This window comes from Phyllostomus discolor, chromosome 6 (assembly GCF_004126475.2).
Source record: "Phyllostomus discolor isolate MPI-MPIP mPhyDis1 chromosome 6, mPhyDis1.pri.v3, whole genome shotgun sequence".
NCBI lineage: Eukaryota > Metazoa > Chordata > Mammalia > Chiroptera > Phyllostomidae > Phyllostomus > Phyllostomus discolor.
The window spans coordinates 17,019,509-17,038,961 of NC_040908.2; the positions used below are offsets into that span (position 1 = coordinate 17,019,509).

General features: G+C 47.6%; 1 long non-coding RNA gene across 1 annotated transcript; it reads right to left on the reverse strand.

The window, feature by feature from the left end:
• Positions 1–54: 54 nt before the first annotated feature.
• On the reverse strand, positions 55–19,218 carry LOC118501045. The gene is made up of 3 exons (XR_004903611.1): positions 18,952–19,218; positions 11,285–11,348; positions 55–1,070 (listed from the first exon to the last, which is right to left on the reverse strand). It is a non-coding gene; the product is annotated as an uncharacterized LOC118501045 (long non-coding RNA).
• Positions 19,219–19,453: the final 235 nt, after the last annotated feature.

The following is a 19,453-nucleotide window of genomic DNA, read 5'->3' on the forward strand; positions in this document are numbered from 1 at the left end:
GAAGGATGAAGTCATTCAGCCTCTCCAGAAGGCCCCTTTCTGAGGAGTGCCCCCCTCCCAAAAAGCCTTCACAAGAGAGTGTTAAGATCAAGATCAGGGGAAGATAAACAACTCAGCAAGGATCCAGGCTGAGCTGGGTTCTGGCTGGCATTGATGTCCAAGTCCAAGTTAGACCCTGGCTTACTGAGCCCAGCCAAGCTTTGAATTTTAAAATTATGACAAGGCTTTGTTGTGATTATTTTCAAAGGAAGAAAAAGATGAAGAGAGGCAAGATTGCATTAAGTGTTCTTTTCTCATCCCAGAAAATGTCCCCTGAAGCTGGAGAGACAGAACTAAAAGCTAAATCTATATAACTAACTCTTCATCTGAGAAAGGATAGGGACCAAGTGCCTTAAGGACAATTCATGTGCAGAGGTCCCACAGGCATCACCTGAATGCCCAGCAGTTGTGTTGAAGCTTCAGAAGGTCATGTGCATTCCAGGCTGGGGCTTCATTAAAGGCCAAGGCCAGGAATATGGAGATCGTCCCTTTATGCCTCTCACTGGTTGGACCATGTTTGAAGTACTGGGCTGACTTTTGACAAAAAGGAGGTCTTCCAGGTGGCAGGCACCCTCAACCCATCGCTCTTCCCCTTGCTCCACCCCAGGCCTGGTGTCCCCAAATCCAGAGCTAATCTGATGTGAGTCAGAGCCATGGACACCTCCCATCTATGCTTCCCCTGGATCTCACTTCCCTCCATCTGCCCCTGCCTTACATGATGAGAGGTCTACCTCTGAGCTCTGCAAATATGCACATGACCCAATTCTGGGACTTAGTATTGAAATTCTTAGGAAACATAAGCTCATTTTTCAGCTGAATATGAAGCCGGGAGGAAGTGAACCAAAGCTGCTAGACACGCCCCCTTGGAAATGTCTGCCTGAGAGGAACAGTGGCTTAGTTGCTTGGGTCCAACAGTTTCTGCAGCAGGAGCTGCCCTCGGCCCCAGTGCCTTGGAGCTATTAGAGCCAGTAAGTTTCCTCTGTGCTGAAGATGAGGCCGGGTGGGCGTCTGCCCTTCCAGGCTGAGCAATCCTGAGAATATAGACAAGGGATCAGTCAGCATTCTGTTGAAGCTTAGAATGAAATAACAATTTTTTTCAAAATTTGGATCTATTTTTATTTTATGTTTATAGTAGTATGTTTATATTGACCTCAGCTGTCAGAAACATTCAAAATAAAAAAAAAAAAAAGCATAAGTGGGGGAAAGGGCACGAGTCCTCTGAACAGCCCAAACTGGGACCATAATGTTCAGGTTTTCATTAGTGAGCCCCTCAGGCCCGCGGTCACTGTGCTTACCCCTGTTCACTTTTCCTGTACTGAGATTTTATTTTACTTTTTTACTGATGTGTAACTGACATGCAGTATCCTATGTGTTTCAGGCACATCCTAGTGATTCACTGTTTATATACATTACGAATAATCCCCCCAATAATTCTTGACTCAGATGGCTTCTCTAGCCTCCTTCATGTCACTGTTACTACCCAGGACCCATACCCCCAGGGCATGGGGCTTACAGATTTGAGTTGTCTTCACTTACACTGACCTCTCTGTCCTGATCCCAGCCAACATCTCTGCACTTGGTCCTGGATTCTGACTCGGTGGCCTGGCCCCCCAGCCTGCAATGCATTCTCTGGTCTGGAGCTCTGTCTGGCTACCCCTGAAGTGCCTCCCTCCATCCTGGGAACAAGGGTCTTGAGCCAGGCACTCTGAGATCTACCCCTAAAGAAGCTTCCCCTTAATTCCAGTGTGGTTCAGACACACCCAAATGGGAACCTCAAAGGGGACCAACCAGGATGGCAAGGAGCCTGGAGACCATGTCCTTAAAGTCAGATTCAATGGGATAGGGTGGCATTTGGCATGAAAAAAAAAAGGAGGTTAAAGGATAGACTTGATGTCTTTCTATAAATATTTACAGGACTCTCATATAGGACTGGAGCCAATGGGTGAATGTCCCAGGGAGATGAATTGGGTCAATAGAGGAAGGAACTACTTTGGATTGTTTTTATGCACTTGAGAATTGCCCTTGACTTTAGCAGGAACATCTTTAACATCCTTGTCCGCTCTCAACGTCCTCTCCCTGTTCAATCTGGCAAATTCTTGTGGATGGATTCCTGGGAATGGCACCTGGGAGGGGCCTGGGGAGACCAGAAGGGGCTCAGAGTGGCTTTCATGGGGAACACCCACAGCCCAGAGCTGGAGCAAACTAGTGGACTTCAGAAGTCTAGGAGTTAGAGTCATTGCCCATAAGCCAAGCTCATTGGGGGACAAAAGAAAGAGCCCCCTGTGCTCAGTCCAGAGGCAGCCATTTTTACAAAACTGGTGGGAAATGGGGGCCCAAGTTTAATCATGGTACATCTATCAGAACCAAACGGACATATCTCACATCCTGTGGGCAATAAACATCCACAGGTGAAACTTTATGAGGTTTTTAAAGAGAGCTTTATGAGTTTTGAGGGAACCTTTGTAAAAACTGAAACCAGCCATGGAAAAAACAATATAACGTGAACTGTGGAAGGCAGTATCTGAAAATTCTGTCACTGTTACCAAACCAAAGAAACTGTTCAGGAGAAGAAGAAAGATGTGCTAGACTTTAGGGCTCCCCCATGATTTCTGGTGAGGTAGACTGTTCTACCAGCAACATTTTTAGCTCCTTGAGAGCAAAGGCTATTAAAGGTCTCCTGTTTCCCACACAGCACCTCGGATAATGTGGGTCCACAGGCGCATATGCAAATGCACGGATGTGTCTGAGGGATGGGGACTGTTGGTGAGGACTTCCGCAGGAAGCACCCACTGTTCTGGGGGCTTTTCGTACCACAGGTAGGAAAGTTGAAACTGAACGTTGAGAAGATTTCCCAAGGTCACGTGGTTAATAATAGCTGAATCCTAACTTGAACCCACATCCGTCTGTCTCTAGAGTCCATGCCCTTTTGACCACAGCTGTGGCTACCAGACTTTTGGATTTCATCAACCAGTAGTTTCAAAAACACTTGGGACAACCCTGATTAGGTTGCCAACATTTTATTTGAAAGGATATTGTTTAAAACTCAGAAAGTTGTACTAACAACAGTCCAGAAAGACAGGACATGATCTCGGAATAAAGAAAATTAATTTATGAAATACTCCATTCCTTACTGCACATGTGTGCATGTGAGTACCTGTAAAAACATTGCCATTGACGCGCACCAGATGAGCTCTTAGAACTGCTGCTCTCTGCCACACTTACCCCCAGTCCCTTGTAGCACCTGACACAGTGTCCCGCACAAAGTAGGTGCTTAAGTCTGTTGAATGACTAACACTATTTGCTCTTTCTCTTTGATCCTCCAAAAAGAGCTCAATTGTACATGTTCTCAGTAATGTCACAGACCTAGATGACTTGCTTCATCTTGTTTAACTTTGTATTTATGGCTTAGTGAAAGCTGAACTTTGCCACCACCTCTTCCTCCTCTTGATGGATTTCTCCTCTTGGTGGATTTCTCCTCTCAGTAGGCTCTATCAATACAAGTTCGTCACTGCCCCTCTGACCTAGAATCTTATCCTCAGAGTTTCTTCAAGGAAAGGGCTGTGCAACCCTCAGAGGTGGGTGGATACCTGGGCCTTTGTGTTCTGTGGTTTAAGGGTCTCATTCTCTTGTCCCAGCTCTTCCACTGGGTGATCTTAGGAAATTCTGTTTTCTTTTTGGATCTCAGGGATTTTGTTTTTTAATGTACAAAGTGAGGAGGATTGGCCAAAACATCTGGAAGGGTGGGTGCTCCCACTCTTGGCGACCTCCACATCTCTCCCATCTGGCCGATTGCAGCTCCGTTCACATCAGGGCTCCTTTGGTTTGAGAAACTCTGGAATTTGGGGATGGAATCCATGACAAGTTGGCTCTTGAGGAAGATTCTGTAATACAATCACACAGCTGTTTAGTGATGCTACGTGACTGCAACATCACTTCGGGGAGGAACATCAAAGTTTACCAGACGTTATCTTGGGCCAGTTCTCCCATTTCCATGAGACCAAATCATTGTCCTCAAAAGCATCACTAATCGTGCACATCCCCGAGATGCCGGGAGGCCCCGGCTGGGAAGCAGAGGACCCATGCTGGGGGCATCCACCTTGCTCGGGTTTCTCCTTGGCTGAACATACGCCGGAGGGCCTGGCAGGTGGCCAGGCTGTGCCCTGAAATCAACGACTTGTCACGCAACCAGCCCCAGCCCCAGGAGGTGCTCTCACTGTCGCTCGGCCTTTCATTTTTCTTTACAGCAAGGAAACTAGGATGGCAGACAGGTTACCCCAGAAAGCCTACCTCACGGAGAGGGGAGGGTTTTGTTACAGGGCCCATGTTTCAAAACACTTTTTTGAAAAAACATCCTTGCCCTTTAATTTTAGAATAGCTACTCTCTGGCACCCATCTGAAGAGGGCTATTTGGATGTTATCTAGAAACAGAAGAAAAAGAGAGAGCTAGCCAACTGGGCTGCCTGCTGGATCGATTTTGGTTACTCTTTCACACACAGATCAAAAGCCTCCTGAGCAGTTAACCCTCAGCCAGGCAGCGACTCTCCAAATAGAGTGGATCTAGCGGAAGTGAGAAGGCACTGAGTGCAAAGGCACTGCATTAATCAGTGCTGGAGCTTTCCGAGAGCCTCTGCAAAAATATCTGGGAGATGAGTTTTGGCTCCACTCTGCCAACGGCCCTGGGATCTACTAGCCTTCTTAACCTGCAGGGGCTGAGTTTCCCCAGACCCTTAGGGTTTGCATGGTGGCCCTTTCTCAAGCAAGATAACTGGGGTGAGCAGGGGGAAAGGGGCATTGAGTTACAAATGATCTCTTTGTCCTTGGTGATACTTTTCTATATTATCTCTGGCCATTAGTACAAGAGCTAGAGTAAAAATAGAAAATTGAGGTGTTGGAGAAGGGGCAAGACCACGAAGGCAGATAACAGAGTCAAGGGCTCAAACAAGAAATATGGGGAATGAGTGGGTTCAGAAAAAGCCTTCAGGGAGTGGCCACAGAAAGAGTTTGGAGAGCAGGCGGGACCCCAGAGACCCTCCGAGAAACTGACTTGGGGAAGGGATGCCCCAGACTAGGGGTACACCTCCGAGGGAATGCCTGTGAATGGGAGACTGGGGAAGACCACTGCTCAGGCGGCATTCTGAAGTCAGGGTGCATCTGACCTCTACCGAGGGCCCAGAGAACCTGATGGAAGGGTTCCCAATCACTCTGCAGCCAGGGAAGTCAGAGGAAAAAAGCCGGTCTAAGGGCAGCTGGGAGAAGAGGAAAGGGAAGGAAGAGACTGGAGAAGGAGGTGTTAGGGGGAATTTGATGGGGCTCTAACCACTAATGTGGAGTCCATGCGCCCTAAGGAAAAGAGCTCTGACCCATTGCAAAGGGCTATGGAGAAAGCGTCAACAAACTGAAAGGGCAGAGGGAAGCCTTCTCTTTGGGATCCACGTGGACCATCCCACCGCCAGCCTGGGGAGCTACAGAGGCTCATTTCTTTCTGTTGATGGATTCCCTCTACAGCTGCCAATACAAAACCAAGTCCTGTCAGCTTCGCAGAATTAGAGACCCATCCTGCCCCTCCTTTTACCAGTGAGGACACTTCAGGTCCCCTGAGAGCTGGGGGTAGAGCCCCAGCTGGAGCTCTCCTCCTCCCCTCACCCCGAGTCCCTCCACTCCTGCACCAACCTCTGACCCCCAGAGAGCGTGTGTCTAGGCCCCCATTTTTGGAATCTGAGAGCCTCCCATGGTGTCTGCCTGTGGCTCCGCCCTGAAGATCCTCCCATCTCGGCCTCTTGCCTACCTGACTTGTGTCTTCTCCTGCTGTGTGTGCCATGTCAGTGTCCCCTGGGCTCAGAGGGTGTCAGCCTCTGCTGGCTAGTGCGGGCCAGTCTGCTGCCCCCTTTCACCTTCAGCTCGGGAGCCTCTCCTGGCCTCCTCAGGGGTGCATGCTTTTGGTCTCAGGCGTGAAAAAGACCAAACGTTCTCACCCCTCACGTTCCTCTTCTCATTTCAGGACAGGAATGTGTGCAATTCTGAGAAAAAGGGGGGTGGTGCATTGCACAGGGAGCAGGAGAGCATGCAGGCAGCTGCTGAGACCCATTGCCAGCCGCCTTCCAGACACACAGATGGGGGATGATCACATGTGCGTCTATGGGTAACACATGTGTGAGCGCAGCTTACATTCTATTCTAGTCCAACAGTGAACAATGAGACTCTTTCGGAACTGAGAAATGTGACTTTGCCGGGCGTCTGATTAGGGTTTCACTGCTTAAGCCCAAAAGTTCTGTCATTTTGCTTGAGAACCAGTGAAAGGCTAAGAGGATCTGTTCAACCGAGGGTCACAAAGGTCATTGGAAACAGGTTCCGTTAAACCAAGACCTCGTACAAATCCAGGTGCAGGGGAACAGAAATGAGAATTAGAGACGAGAAGAGAGGCTTCCCGGGAGGAGCTGGTTTCTGTCTGAGGGGGGTGAGCTGTCACATCCTTTGCTCCGGAGGATCATGGGCCCCCGAGTGGCCTTGACCTGGGATGGACTCAAGGCTGACAGACGGGATATAAGAAATGATCTTGCTCAAGGCCTAGCCTGTGGGCCTTGCCCAAGTCTCTAGAAGCCCCCTCTTTGTTCTTTCAAAGGTGAATGACCCTAGCTCTCCTACCGAGACCTTGTAGGTGCTACCTGTTTCTTCTAAACAAAACAAAACAAAACAAAACAAAACAAAACAAAACTTACTAAATGTCTGTTCTGAGCCAGGCACCGTGGCTGGGGCTCATGGGGATGCAAACGTAAGCTGAGCAGGATCCTCGGCTTCCCAGAACTTAGAACAAGGTCAGAAGAAGTCAAACTTTCTTTAATTTGGGAAATGTTCAAATGTTTCCCAAAATGCTTCCCCTGCGTTGCTGAGAAGTCTGCTCCGCAGCAGGTCTGATGGCAGGTGGCTCTAGAGCCACCCTCTGATGGAAGCACGTGGCTACGCAGTCATCTGCCTGGGTCTCCTTCACTTTCCTTTCTATAGCCACTCCCTGAGTGGCTACCTGAGCCAGGTGCTGAGCCGAGGCCAGCTCCTGGCCCTGGGGGCATTGCTGGCCAGGGCTGGGCACCTGGTGCTCCGGACCATGTTTTATGAGTCTAGGTGGGGACCTGTCTGTGCCTCAGCCCATCCTTAGTACCTCCTGGGTTGGCCCAGGATGCATTGCTCCATTTCTGTCTAGAGCTTTCCTTAACGTCCACGGATAGAGGTATTGAATGGACCCCCAGGGAAGCTTTAAAACTTGAACGCCAGCCCTGCCCAGGGCCCCACCGGATGGTGAGAGAGCAAGGGAGGAAACAAAAGTGCTTGTGTTAACAGAATGTCATTCCCCAACATGATTCAGGCCCCGGCGCTCAGGCAGGAAAAGGAGAGCGAATGCCTTGCCATTCATCACCTCGGACACAGTTATTTTTAGAGTGCACACCAGCCCGGCGCTGGGCTCCAGGGCGCTGCCGTGGAAGGAAATGAGGCTGGGCTGATAGAGCCGGTCGAGAATGCAGAGCCTGCAGGCGTTTGAGTGAGTGGGTATGTGTGTGTGAAAAAGAGGAGTGGGCAGGTGGCCCTCCTCCCAACTGTAGGCCCTGAGCTTGGCACTGTACGTGAGCAAGAGGAAGGAAAGTGGGTATGGGGATGGTCATTGGGGGAACCCTTAGAGGAGAAGAGAGGGCCTGGAACTCTAGTGGGCCAAAGCTCAGGAAGGATCCTTGGCCGTTCCCATGGTGGCCTCACCTGCCCTTGCATAAACACACAGGAAGTCCTCCCAGGTTGAGGTCAAGGCAGCCTCTGTCCTAGACGTGGTAGGACACCCCATCACAGCCTTGGAAACATCTGGCCGACTCAAAGGGCTCCGTGCCCGAATGAAAGAGGGCAGACCATCTGGACCCTCTGAGCTGTCATCAGGAAATAACTTCCGCCCCCATCAGCACCCAAGCACCCATTTTTCAAAAAGACAAGTCTTACCTGGGCATGAGAAGAGACCCCTTTTTGTAGGAAAGAGGTTTCCCTCCATTTTCACCTGTTTCTGGCTCCTTCCTCTCCCTAGTGACTGAAGGGAGAGGGAGGCCCAAGGTGGAACTCAGCCCTGAAGCAAGATCAAGCCCAGGGCTGGCCCCGGGGCCTTTCTCTGCTTTAATATCAAATACCCCGCCCTCCTGACGTCCACCTGCAGGGATCTCTGGGCCGGGAAAAGAAGGAGAAAAAGAAGGGGAAACGCCATCCAGATCCCACCTCTGGTAAACAGCCCAGGATGAGGCTAACTCTCCCTTCCTTCTTTCCACAAGGCTTTCTAGATGTGCTCCAAGGTCTACGGAAGTGTACTCTATATTACGAGGAGCTTCCAGGGCCTCAGGCATGATGTACTTGCTGTTAATGGCTCAGCTGTCCCTGAGGTCCTGGTCAGTTTTGAACCTGCTCACTGGCAGACAGGGGCTAGATGACTTCCTACTCAGCCACGGGGCAGCCCCCACAGACAACGCCTCTCAGAGGGCAAGTCCCTGCTACTGTCCCCTCCCAGGAGGCAGGCAAAGCTCACACGAAAGCCTGAGGAAGCCACCAGCGCACTAAGTCTCGCCACTGTCTCTGCTTGTCCCCAGGAGATGGTTTATCTGCTTTGCACCATGACCTGGGGTGGTAAGCGGGGAGGAAAGGAATAAGGAGGGGAGACCTCCAGTCCATTTGTGTTGCCTGTATCTCCTCTTTTGAAGAGTTATCGCTAAGAAGTGCGACCCAGCTGCCAATCTGGCAGCGAAAATGCACGGGAGTGTGTTCAAGGAATAGTGTCAGGATCACCAGTCCACAGGCAGGCAGGTGAAGAGGGCTGCCTAGGGAGCCAGCTGGCCCTGCCTCAGCTCTGCCACCCGTCTGCATCCATCGTGACTTTGAATCGACTGTTCACCTATCTGGACCAAAAAAGGAATAGCTTTGACCAAATATTCTTGGTACCTTTCCAAAATACCTCAGAACAAATATAACTAAAGAAGGGGGATTTCTAGAAAATATGGTCCCTGGAGAAGTTAGTCCTCATGCTGCTGGTGGGAGCTAACAGACTATAGGAAAAAATAATGGCTAAAAGTTATTGACCTGCCAAATGCCAAGTACCATACACGTCACTGCCCATCCTTACAAAAACCTGTGTGGAAGGTATTATTCTCCCTTGTGGGCAAAACAACGACAACAAAAACCCTGAGAATAAAAAATGTTAAAGCAATTGCTCAAGGTCACCAATGGCAAAGGCAAGACATCTTTCTGTTGTCAAAGCCCACACTCTTTCTGTCACACCATATGTCTTTCAATGAATCAAAGAGAACAACGTTTGTTCATTTGTTTTTCTTATATCGAATATCTTTTTAATGGCTGTCCCTTCTCTGCACATTTTTTTTTCTGTCCATAAAATCACTTATTGTAAAAGAATGCAATTCTATCCACCTGAGGCTGTGCTGAGAAAAGTAAAGAATGATGTGGATAAAGCTTCTGGTCCCTGTGCCACCAGACTGGAGTCTGTTACCACTCACAGTCACGTGACCTCATCGGAAGGCTTCCGTGAGTGCTGGGTGCTTGCAGCAGAGCAGGGTACGTCAGGTGCCGGCCCACTTCTTTTCCCAGGACCTGAAACCGATGGACTTCCTGCTTTCCTTTCCTTTGGAACCCCGTGTTTGGTCATGCTGGACGGTCCCTGGGAGGATTAGGCTGTTTGTCCTGGCCTATCACAGCGGGCAGGGCAGCCAGCACAGGGGCCCCGTCTGCCATGTTCTCTCTGCGAAACCTGCTCTCCTTTTCTGTTTGGCTCGCCCTGTTACTTTCACATGCATCACCTGCCCCTCTTTTAGAGTCTTCTCAGTCTTTCTTTTCTTCTCTCCAGTCGCTCTCCTTCTCCCTCTGATCTCTATGCCATTCCTTCTCCTCCTGGATCATCGGGTGGCTGCCAACTGAAGAGACACAGCACTATATGTGCGGCAGGATGAAGCCACCTTCCCGCGGACTGCAGCCGTCTCCGCGGCACTGCAGAACCAACGTGGGGGACTGCGGGTGGGGAACAATGGAGACATTCCACTTGACACTCAGCATGGTCTAGAGCTGAAAGAACTTGACTCACAACAGGAGAGGTCTCGGAGAAGAGCCCTCAGCCTGCAGGAAGCGACTGCAGGAGTTCCCTTTTCTGTTCTTTCTCTTTCCTCTTCATGATGCCTGAGTTTAACCATGGAGTATTTTGGTCACAAGGGCCACAAAGGAGTCCCGGAGACACAGGATGTTGGCAGCATCCTGGAATAATCTGGTGCTCTTCTCTTGCTTCCATTCACAGCAAGGTTTACTTTCAGGGGGAATTTACAAATAAACTCCAGCCTCAGAGACTGGTACCAGCTTCCTCTGAGCCCACAGAACTCTTCAGGTTGAAACACCAGTGAAATTGGCCTGCTTCACTGCATGCTTAGCACAAATAACCCCTTGTCCTTGGTGGGAGGATGGACTGCGAGCAGAAAGAATTGTGGAACTAAGTGGAGGCTGTGTCCAGATGCACTGATCTGAGTTGCACCTCCGACCCTCCGTGCGACCCTAAACATTTCTTTCTTTTTCTGTGTCTTGGTTTCCGTATTTATAGATAGGCTTGTACCAAGAAGAAACCGACATATAATTAGAGAAAAGAAAATGCTATGTAAATAATATTAGAGATTCCCCTGCTGTTTGCTTGACAGGAGTTCACTCAGAAGATTCAAGATCCTTTTGATCTGAGATGAGAGGGACCAGCTGCTGGGAGATGGAGTCTGATTTAATCCAGTGTTAACCTTCCAGAAAATCTCGGTGGATAATTTGTGATGCTTCTTTGTCGTCTGAATCCAGGACAAAGGTGGGGCGTATGATTTGTGGAGCTGGTAACGACCATAACCTGGCCTTTCTGGTCAAACTGCTGCTTTTGCATTTACCACTTCTGCTGTCTTGTTTACATTTCTCACATAGTCATCCTGTGCAGACTTAAGGAACCAGCGCCTCTGGACAGCTGCTTCTGACCTCACAAAAACCGTTTAACCTGTATATTTCAGTAAAAGTAAGAAATGATAGCCCCACCTATCAAGAGCTATACAAAATTTAGAATGAAAAGTAGTGCTTCCAGTATTTGGACTCCTTGCTATGAGGGGTGTTAAAAAAAAATGTGGCTCCATATTGCCAACACAGAGAAAGGCTGGTTGGTGGCGGTTGGGGGTAAGTGGCGGGGGGGGGGGTCACACAACGTACTTACTGGACTACATACAACTGTCTCCCGGCAATCCTCCCTCACGTCTCCAGGGCCAGATTGGAGCAGCCTGTGGAAAAAATTCCTGTCTATTTTCAGAAACAGATAAAAGCATTCAGATTATGCAGTTCAACTCTCAGCCTGCAAGCGGCTGGAAAAATCTGTTCCTTGCCACTGTCACTGACCCCCCGACCCCTCCAAGTAATGACATTCAGGCCCACTGCCCCTCCTCTGTCCTCTCCCCTGCCAGTACAGACTGACCCTCCACCGCACATCTGGTCCTTGTCTGCGCTGTCAGAGCGCTCATTCCTTGGAGAACTGGAGACAATGGAGTAGAAGCTGATTAAAAAAATTACCAGCTGGTTCAAGGAGAAGTCAGTGTTAAATCCGTGTTTCTTTTTATCTGAGTTTGGGGGCAGCAGATTTACAAGGCTGCCTGGGCCTCAACTCCCTACCCAGGGGTCACAAGGCGGCAGGCAGGCCCAGTGGCCGGCAGGCCTGGTTTGCTAACGAGATGCCCCCTGCGGGGGACAAGTCCACCCCGAGCAGAGCTGCCTGCCACCAGATGTCTGTCTCCCTGTCCTGATCTCCCCTAAGCACACGAGGTGTGGGGACACTGAATATTTCATCAGACTGGATTCAGACTGGATCTCTGGGGCAGGGGATTATTCCTGGCTTTAGGGAAAAGCCTGCTCTGAGACGCCTCCACTGTCCAGTGCCCTCCTGTTTACAATAGATCAGCCATGCTCTGAAGATACGAAAAGGTAAACACAATAAACCAGGCTTATGCTTCGTGCACCAGGGAGCAAATATCAGTCAAACACGCTCTGGAGGACCACTCTGTTAGCTTTATCAGCTGGGAGGCATCAGGGGGCTCAGCACTCCTACTGAAAATGCCTTTTCTTCCAGAATGCTGTGTGCTTAGCACTCCTCACTGAATCATTCATTAAGCAGCAAACTCCTCCTAGAAGAGCACTTGTTTTAGCGGCTTGTTTTTCTCCCTCCACTGGAGGCAATGGGTTCACAATCCAAATAGCAGCCCAACAAAACCAGCTGCCCAAGGAGCCAGACCGGATGACTCGTCCTGAGGGAAAAGAATGAGCCTCTCTTTCCCTCCTCCTTGCAGGAGGGCAGGGCTAGAGCGCGGAAGCCACCATCAAGCAACAGACTTTTAAAGAGGGAAGCAGGGCCTGTGCATCTGGCAAGAGCCAGTCGGTGCTTCAAAGACGGGTTCCCAGGTGGGAGACACAGAGGGCGGGAGCAGAGCTGCAGGCCTGACGGGGTCCAGGCGCTCCCACAGCCACGGGCAGGATGTGGACAGAGCAAGGGAACCTCGGGGACCCTGCTAAACCCCACCAAGGCTCAGGGCCCACATTTCCATTTCTTTCCTTTTAAATCAAAAGCTCATAGTCTATGGGACTGAGAAGCAAAGTGGAAGTGGTTGTGATATTTAATGACAAGCAGTGGCGGAATACCAGAAGGAGAGAGAAACCATAGCTCACATCATATCTCTGAGGTATGCTTTACACATCTCCAGGCCTTTGCTCGAGCTGGTCCCTCTATCTGCAATGCACTGCCTTCTCCACTGGTCAAATACCTACTCATCCTCAAACACTCGGTTACAATGTTTCCTCTTCTATAAGGCTTTCCAATATTCCCTCACTCAGAATAAACACGCCTGCCCTTGCATTCCCCCAGAACCAGCTCTCTCCATGGGGATGCTTCGCCTCTTCTGGAATGCGTTCCGGTCCGTGAAGTATGTCTCTGCATCCTCCAAGAGACTGTGCAGCCTTGGGGACAGAGCCCATGTTTTTTATTTGTATTTTTTTCCAACCCACTCCCAGAACCTGGCACAAAAAGTTCTTGTCAGATTGAATCGTATCACTTACGGGTCACAGTGGAGTCCCAAATGCCAGCTTAAACGTAGTGTGGTGATGTGTATAGGACCCTTCTCCTTCTTTTTTCTTCCTTTTGAGATAAAACTCACCCCTGTAATCACTTTAAAGCACAAAGTTTGGTGGCTTTTAGTACGAGTATGCTCACCATGCTGTGCAACCATCACCCATAATTCTAAACATTGTATCTCCCCATAAAGAGACCCTGGACTCATTAAATAGCCATTCCACATTATCCCCTCCCCCAGCCCGAGGGAGCCACTAACCTACTGTCTGCCTCTCTGCATTTGCCTATTCTGGACATTTCCTATACATTGAATTATACAGTATGTGACCTTTTGTGTGTGGCCTCTTTTATAACAACGCTTTCAAGTCCCGCCCCTGTCGCAGCATGTCTCGGCGCTACTTCCTAGCACAGACAGACCGCATTTTGTTTGTCCATTCCCCAGCTGCTGCCGTGAATATTTGCTCATGTGGTTTTCTGTGGACCTGTATTTTTAATTCTCCTCCGTGTATATACTCATAGGAATAGAACTGGTGGATCATATGGTAACTATACTTATTTAATGTTTTAAGGAACTAACAGACGTTTCCAAAGCATCTACACCATTTTGCATTCCTTCAAGCAATATATGAGGACTCCGATTTCTTCATGTTCTTGCCTATACTTGTTATTTTAGTTTTTTTTTTTTTTTATAATAGCCATCCTAAGGGCTATAGAGTAGTATCTCATTGTAAGTTTTGAGTTGCATTTTTTGTAATGACTAGTGATGTTGAGAATCTTTTCATGTGCTGATTGGCCATTTGTGTATCTTCTTTAACAAAGTATCTATTCAAGTCCTTTGCCCATTCTTAAATTGGGTTGTTGGCATCGTTGTTAGTGATTTGTAAGAGTTCCTTATATATTCGGTACGCTAGACTCTTATTTGCTCCCATTTTCGTGGATTGTCTTTTCACTTTCTCAGAAGTGACCGTCAAGGCACAAAAGGTATTCATTTTGATGAAGTCCAGTTTATTTCATTTTTCTTTTGTTACTTGAGCTCTTGGTGTGTTATCTCAGAAACCATTGCCTACTTTAAGGTCCTGAAGATTTATACCTACGTTCCCTTCAGAGAGCTTTACAGTTTTAGCTCCTACATTTAGGTGTCTGGTTTATTTTGAGCTAATTGTTTCTGAAGTATGAGGTAGGGGTCCAGATTCACTCTGTTGCATGTGTGTGTCTAGTTGCTCCAGCATCATTCATTGAAAAGGCTATTCTTTCCCCATGGAGCGGTCTACACACTCTGCTTGGAAATCAATTCCTCACCCATATTTTGTGCTGTTACTTCCTTGAATCCATCCCTTGAAATAAGGTCATTGGGATATGGAAAACTTGACAATACCAACATTTTTTAAATATAGCAATTCATAACCTGACTTCCTCTACGCGCTTCGAGACCCATTTCAGGAAAAGTTAACAACATCCAAGGTCGCACATTTCCACCAGCAGACGTGGCTTGGACTTCTAACTTGCAGTGTAAAACAAAGATAATCAGAAGGGTCGTTCCCTGGGCTGTTCTTGGAGAGCAGAGCACATGGACAGATGGGAGAAAGAGAGCTGGCCTCGGTGGGTCCTTTATGAGAGCCGTCCACGAGTGGGTGCATCTTGTTAGAATGGGTCCTAAGTTAAGCAAAACGAGAGTCATTCCTTGGCTGTTGCGGCTGTCAGCACTGAGCTTGGGAGCCGCTTCTCGGAGAATTCTTTGCCCTCCCTACCCCTGCCTCAACCCAGGCATAGACAAGAGGCTGAAGAGTGGTGGGGCAGCTGTGGGAAGTGTAAACGTGGGGTCGGAGAGGAAGGTGCAGCAAAGGCAGGCGCCCCAGGGAGAAGTGGGAAGAGCAATGACGGAACTACTAGTGAGAACAGGCGTGAAAAAATGAACCAAGAAACTGGGGGTCTCCGAGGGTGATGTTTGAGAGGGGGGCTTCTCTAGCATGATGGGGTGATTAAAAGGAGTGGATCCTGGACACTGAAGTAACTAAGTAACTAAAATAATCAGAGAGCTGAAAGGTAGTTCTTAAGCCCACTGTCTTGCCGTCTTTCAGGCTGGTATTAGCTGGATAGCAAGCTCCTTGAGACTGGGGACCATGTCTTTGAAAGCCATGGGCTTGGGACGATATATGGTGCTGAAGCCTGCTGAACTGAATTACAGGTGAAAGTAGGGTCAACCTGCAGAAAAGAACAGGGACTCAGGGGTTGGCCCTAGGAAGGGAACTAGAAAATGGAAGGGGAGAGGAATGAAGGAGAGCACACAATTCCCTCCGGTATTCTCTTTCAGTCTGCTCCAAGCTAATTGTGTATGCTCTCACTGTGTACTCCTAATCAGCTAGTCCGAGCTTTCTTCTCACGATACGGGAACAGCTGGGCACGTCGCATGGAGTGGATGCGTGTGCTGCTCTCAGGAGGCACTACGGGGCCAAGAGGGGTGTTGTGCTCGAATAGAAAGGGGGAATCTGGGAGCTGTCAAAACCATGTCCTTCCTCCTTTTCTGCCAGAATAGTGGTGACACAGAGAGCGACATCAGAGAGCCGTTGGGCAGCCAGGTATCTGAAGTTTGCCCTGTAGCAGAGTTGGGGGTGGACAATGGGGCAATCTGTCCACAAATCGCAGAGCGAAGTAGAAGTCGCGAGAGCTAAGATAGAAATAGACCCAGAATTTAAGTTCGAATCTACATGGGGAGGTTTTCCCTTCTTTTTAATATTTTTATCCAAATCAAAAATCGATATAACAAAATCAAGAAATCTATTTTTTATTTTAAAAGTCACTATCAAAGTGTCGCAGGTTCAATTCCCAGCCAGGGCACATACATGCCTGGGTTGCAGGCCACGGCCCCCAGCAACCACACACTGATGTTTCTCTCTCTCTCTTTCTCCCTCCCTTCCCTATCTAAAAAAATAAGTAAATAAAATCTTTTTTAAAAAGTCACTATCATAATACCCTAATACAAATATTTTCATACTTTTGCATTCTTTCTTCTTCTTTTGTTAAAAGGTATAATTCATTCTACATAATTATAATTATTATATTGATACAATCTTAAATATTATGTTCTCCTTCTTGTCATTTTACCATAAACAGTTTCTACATATAAATCTTTTAGTATAATTATTTTAATTCTGGTTTATGATCATAATACTTCTCTGTAATGTATCCTTTTTCTTGAGCATTTACTATCAGTTTTCGATTATTGTACAAAACTAAAACACCAATCATATCACTTTTTTTGTTGTTGATTTCTTTCTTTAGGATAAACTTCTAGAAGAGCAATGTCTAGCTCAGAGGGTATGAATATTTTTATGGGTTTTGATATGCATCATCATATTACTTTCCAAATGGTTTATAACAATTCAGATGGCCACCACTATTGTATGAATTTCCAGTGTTACCCATACCCTGACCAGCACTGGATGTCACATTTTATTTTAACTTCTGATCTAACCATGTAAATGGGGACTTCAGTGTTGCTTTGATCTACATTTATTTAATTATAGAGATAAACTTTTTCCCTTGAGGCTATGGGCAGTCTCTTGTTTCTCTTTTGTAAGTTACTTTTCATCTTGTTTTTTCATTCACCCATTGAAATCTTAATGTTTCATTTATGTTTTTAATGAGGAACTTTAAAGTATCAGTATATACTTTCTGCCATGCTTGATAAAAAAATATTCCCCAGCCTTCTGTTGGCATTTAACGTTAGTTACCATTTTTCATTATTTTAAAGGTTTAAAATTTAAACCTTATTTGTGCCCGTCAGTCTAGATGATTTATTTTATTGCTCCAAAATTGAAAAAGCTATTTTTCCATTGATCTGGAAAAGCCTTTATGCTGATGTTTAGTTTTGCCTCATAATTTATCAATTTATATATAATTCTTAGTCAAACTGGGGTTTCCTTTATGATATGATATATGGTATCAATCAAAATCAATCATTTTCTAAATGTATGACTAAATAAATCTTACTCTCTTATCACATATTAAATAGATTAAGTTCTGGATTTTTTTTTCTGTTACATTGATCCATTTTCTTTATTTTGTAATAAAATCAGTCTATTTTAATTATTTCTATTTGTTTTTCTTGGTATCTATGGTGTTGACCAGATTGACTGGCATGTAGTACGTGTTCAATTAATCTTTACTGACTTAATTAAATTGGCAGTATCTACTAATAGCATTCTAAGTTGCAATCCAGAGTATTTTGTTAATTAAAAAAAAAGTCAACTTCACTGGCTGATTGAGTTATACCTATTATCTCCAGAGTCTCTCAGTTCCTCCCCACCTTGGTTTCTTTTGAGAAGCGCAAGAAGTGGAAACAACGGCATGTGAGAGCAGGGAAGTGTCCACACTGCTTTGGCACGTGCACCATCGCCTCTCAGTCCTGGCAGCATCCCCACCCCCCACGAGGCAGGCATTCCCTCTGCACGGGGGAAGAGGAGGCTCAGTGTCACCCCCTTGCCCAGAGTCACACAGCCTGGAATCATGGCCCAAACCTAGATCCCATGGTCCTAAATCCAGTTTTCTTACACGCCCCTGATTTTATAGGCCCCAAGCTTTTACGCCCTAGTGATCTAGGCCCTATAGCTTGTGAGTCTGTCTGTATTTCCAGACCCAAGGCCGACATGATGAAACGTTTAGAAGGAGCATTCTGGCAGATCACCCACAGTAAGATTTGTGAGACACAGCACAACTCTCCACCCAGAACTAATTCTGACCACAACACACGCTGTGGGTATAGATGCGTGGCAGGGCTGAGCAAACCCAGACCCCTAATCTGATATATGACTTACCAGGGGGTGGGAGCAGCACCGGGTGCACTCAGCACTGCTTCAGATCGCAGATTGCTAAAGGAAAGCCACAGTGGTGGGCTTGCACTTGGGTGCAGATCACCTCTTTTTAAACACAAACCTTGAACTCAACCACAGGGCTCACAGGCAGAATGGCACACAGAGATAGGACTATAAATAGCAGCTGCAGCTGGAAGGCAGAAGACAGTCCTGACCTGTGCAGAGTATAGAAAGGACCTCAGGCAAAGCATCAGTCTTGCTCTGGTGCACCGAGCGCCCCTCCCCCAGCAGGCACCCTCCTCTCCAGGAGACACAGGCTGCACCACATTGCCGGGAGCACCGGGAGCCTGCACGGACCTCTCCACTCCAGTGTCAGCACGTCAGCCCTGGGTGTAGGGACAATGCTCCTCCGGGCTTGTCTCACAGGGCCAGGAGCTGATCCTTTATTTATGCTGGGCTGTCTGTCTTTGTTCAGTTCTGTCTGCTTCGCCAGATTGGAAATGGTTTGCTGGAAAAAATTATGGTGCTGTCTAACATGATGTAACAAGATGTCATCTTCTAACTCCAATGCATAAAATGGATTTACAGGGAGGAGGAGGGGAAAAAACACAAAGCCCCAGGGAGCACTTGACTCAGATAAAAACCCACTGGGTTTTGTTTGTGAATGTCAAAAAGCTGCATGTTATTTCACTTAAAAGAACATGAGAACAGACTGGCATTTCAGGGGAAAGCACAAGATATATGCTCTGCAGCCCAGAGGAAAAGTTTGCTGAGAAAACTTCAACTGATATTCATTTCACACGGCACACATACACACACGCCGCAGGGGCCTACATACAAATCAGACACACAAAATATGTCACAACTACCACACACACACACATGAACACACATTGCCACCCCATCTAAACCTCACCCAGACACAGCACATGCTCGCCACCCCTACACGTCAGCACATACCTTCTGGCATCATCCCACCGACGTCGCCACAGAGGCACACACACAGTCTTTCTCATCGGGAATTCTGCGGCTCCTGCACCACTGAGCCACGGGAGTGAGCGTCTGCTTGGGGTCCAGGCTTTTGTGACGAACATCTGCAAGTCTGTCGTGAGCTTTCCGGAGCTCTCTTTTACAAGGAAGCATAATGGAAAAGACAAAGTGGGAAAGGGGTCAAAGATTCTGCGGCTCCTTTTAAGTATCCAATGCTTCTTGAAAGGCACATTCCGACCTAGTCCTAACATGGTGCAGGGGGGTAACATGAGTAGGAAAGGATATGATAGGGTTCCCTGGTCATCTGTGTTTCTTAAAACACCATTGCCTTATTTCTGCACTCAAAGCAAGGGCTGGTGTGGCCTCTGGGGATGGCCAGTGCCCCTCCCCCCACACACACACTGACCGAGAAGGAAAGAGACCCATAGTGAACCCTAAAGCATTTTTTTCCCTCCCTTTTAGTCCTTCCTTA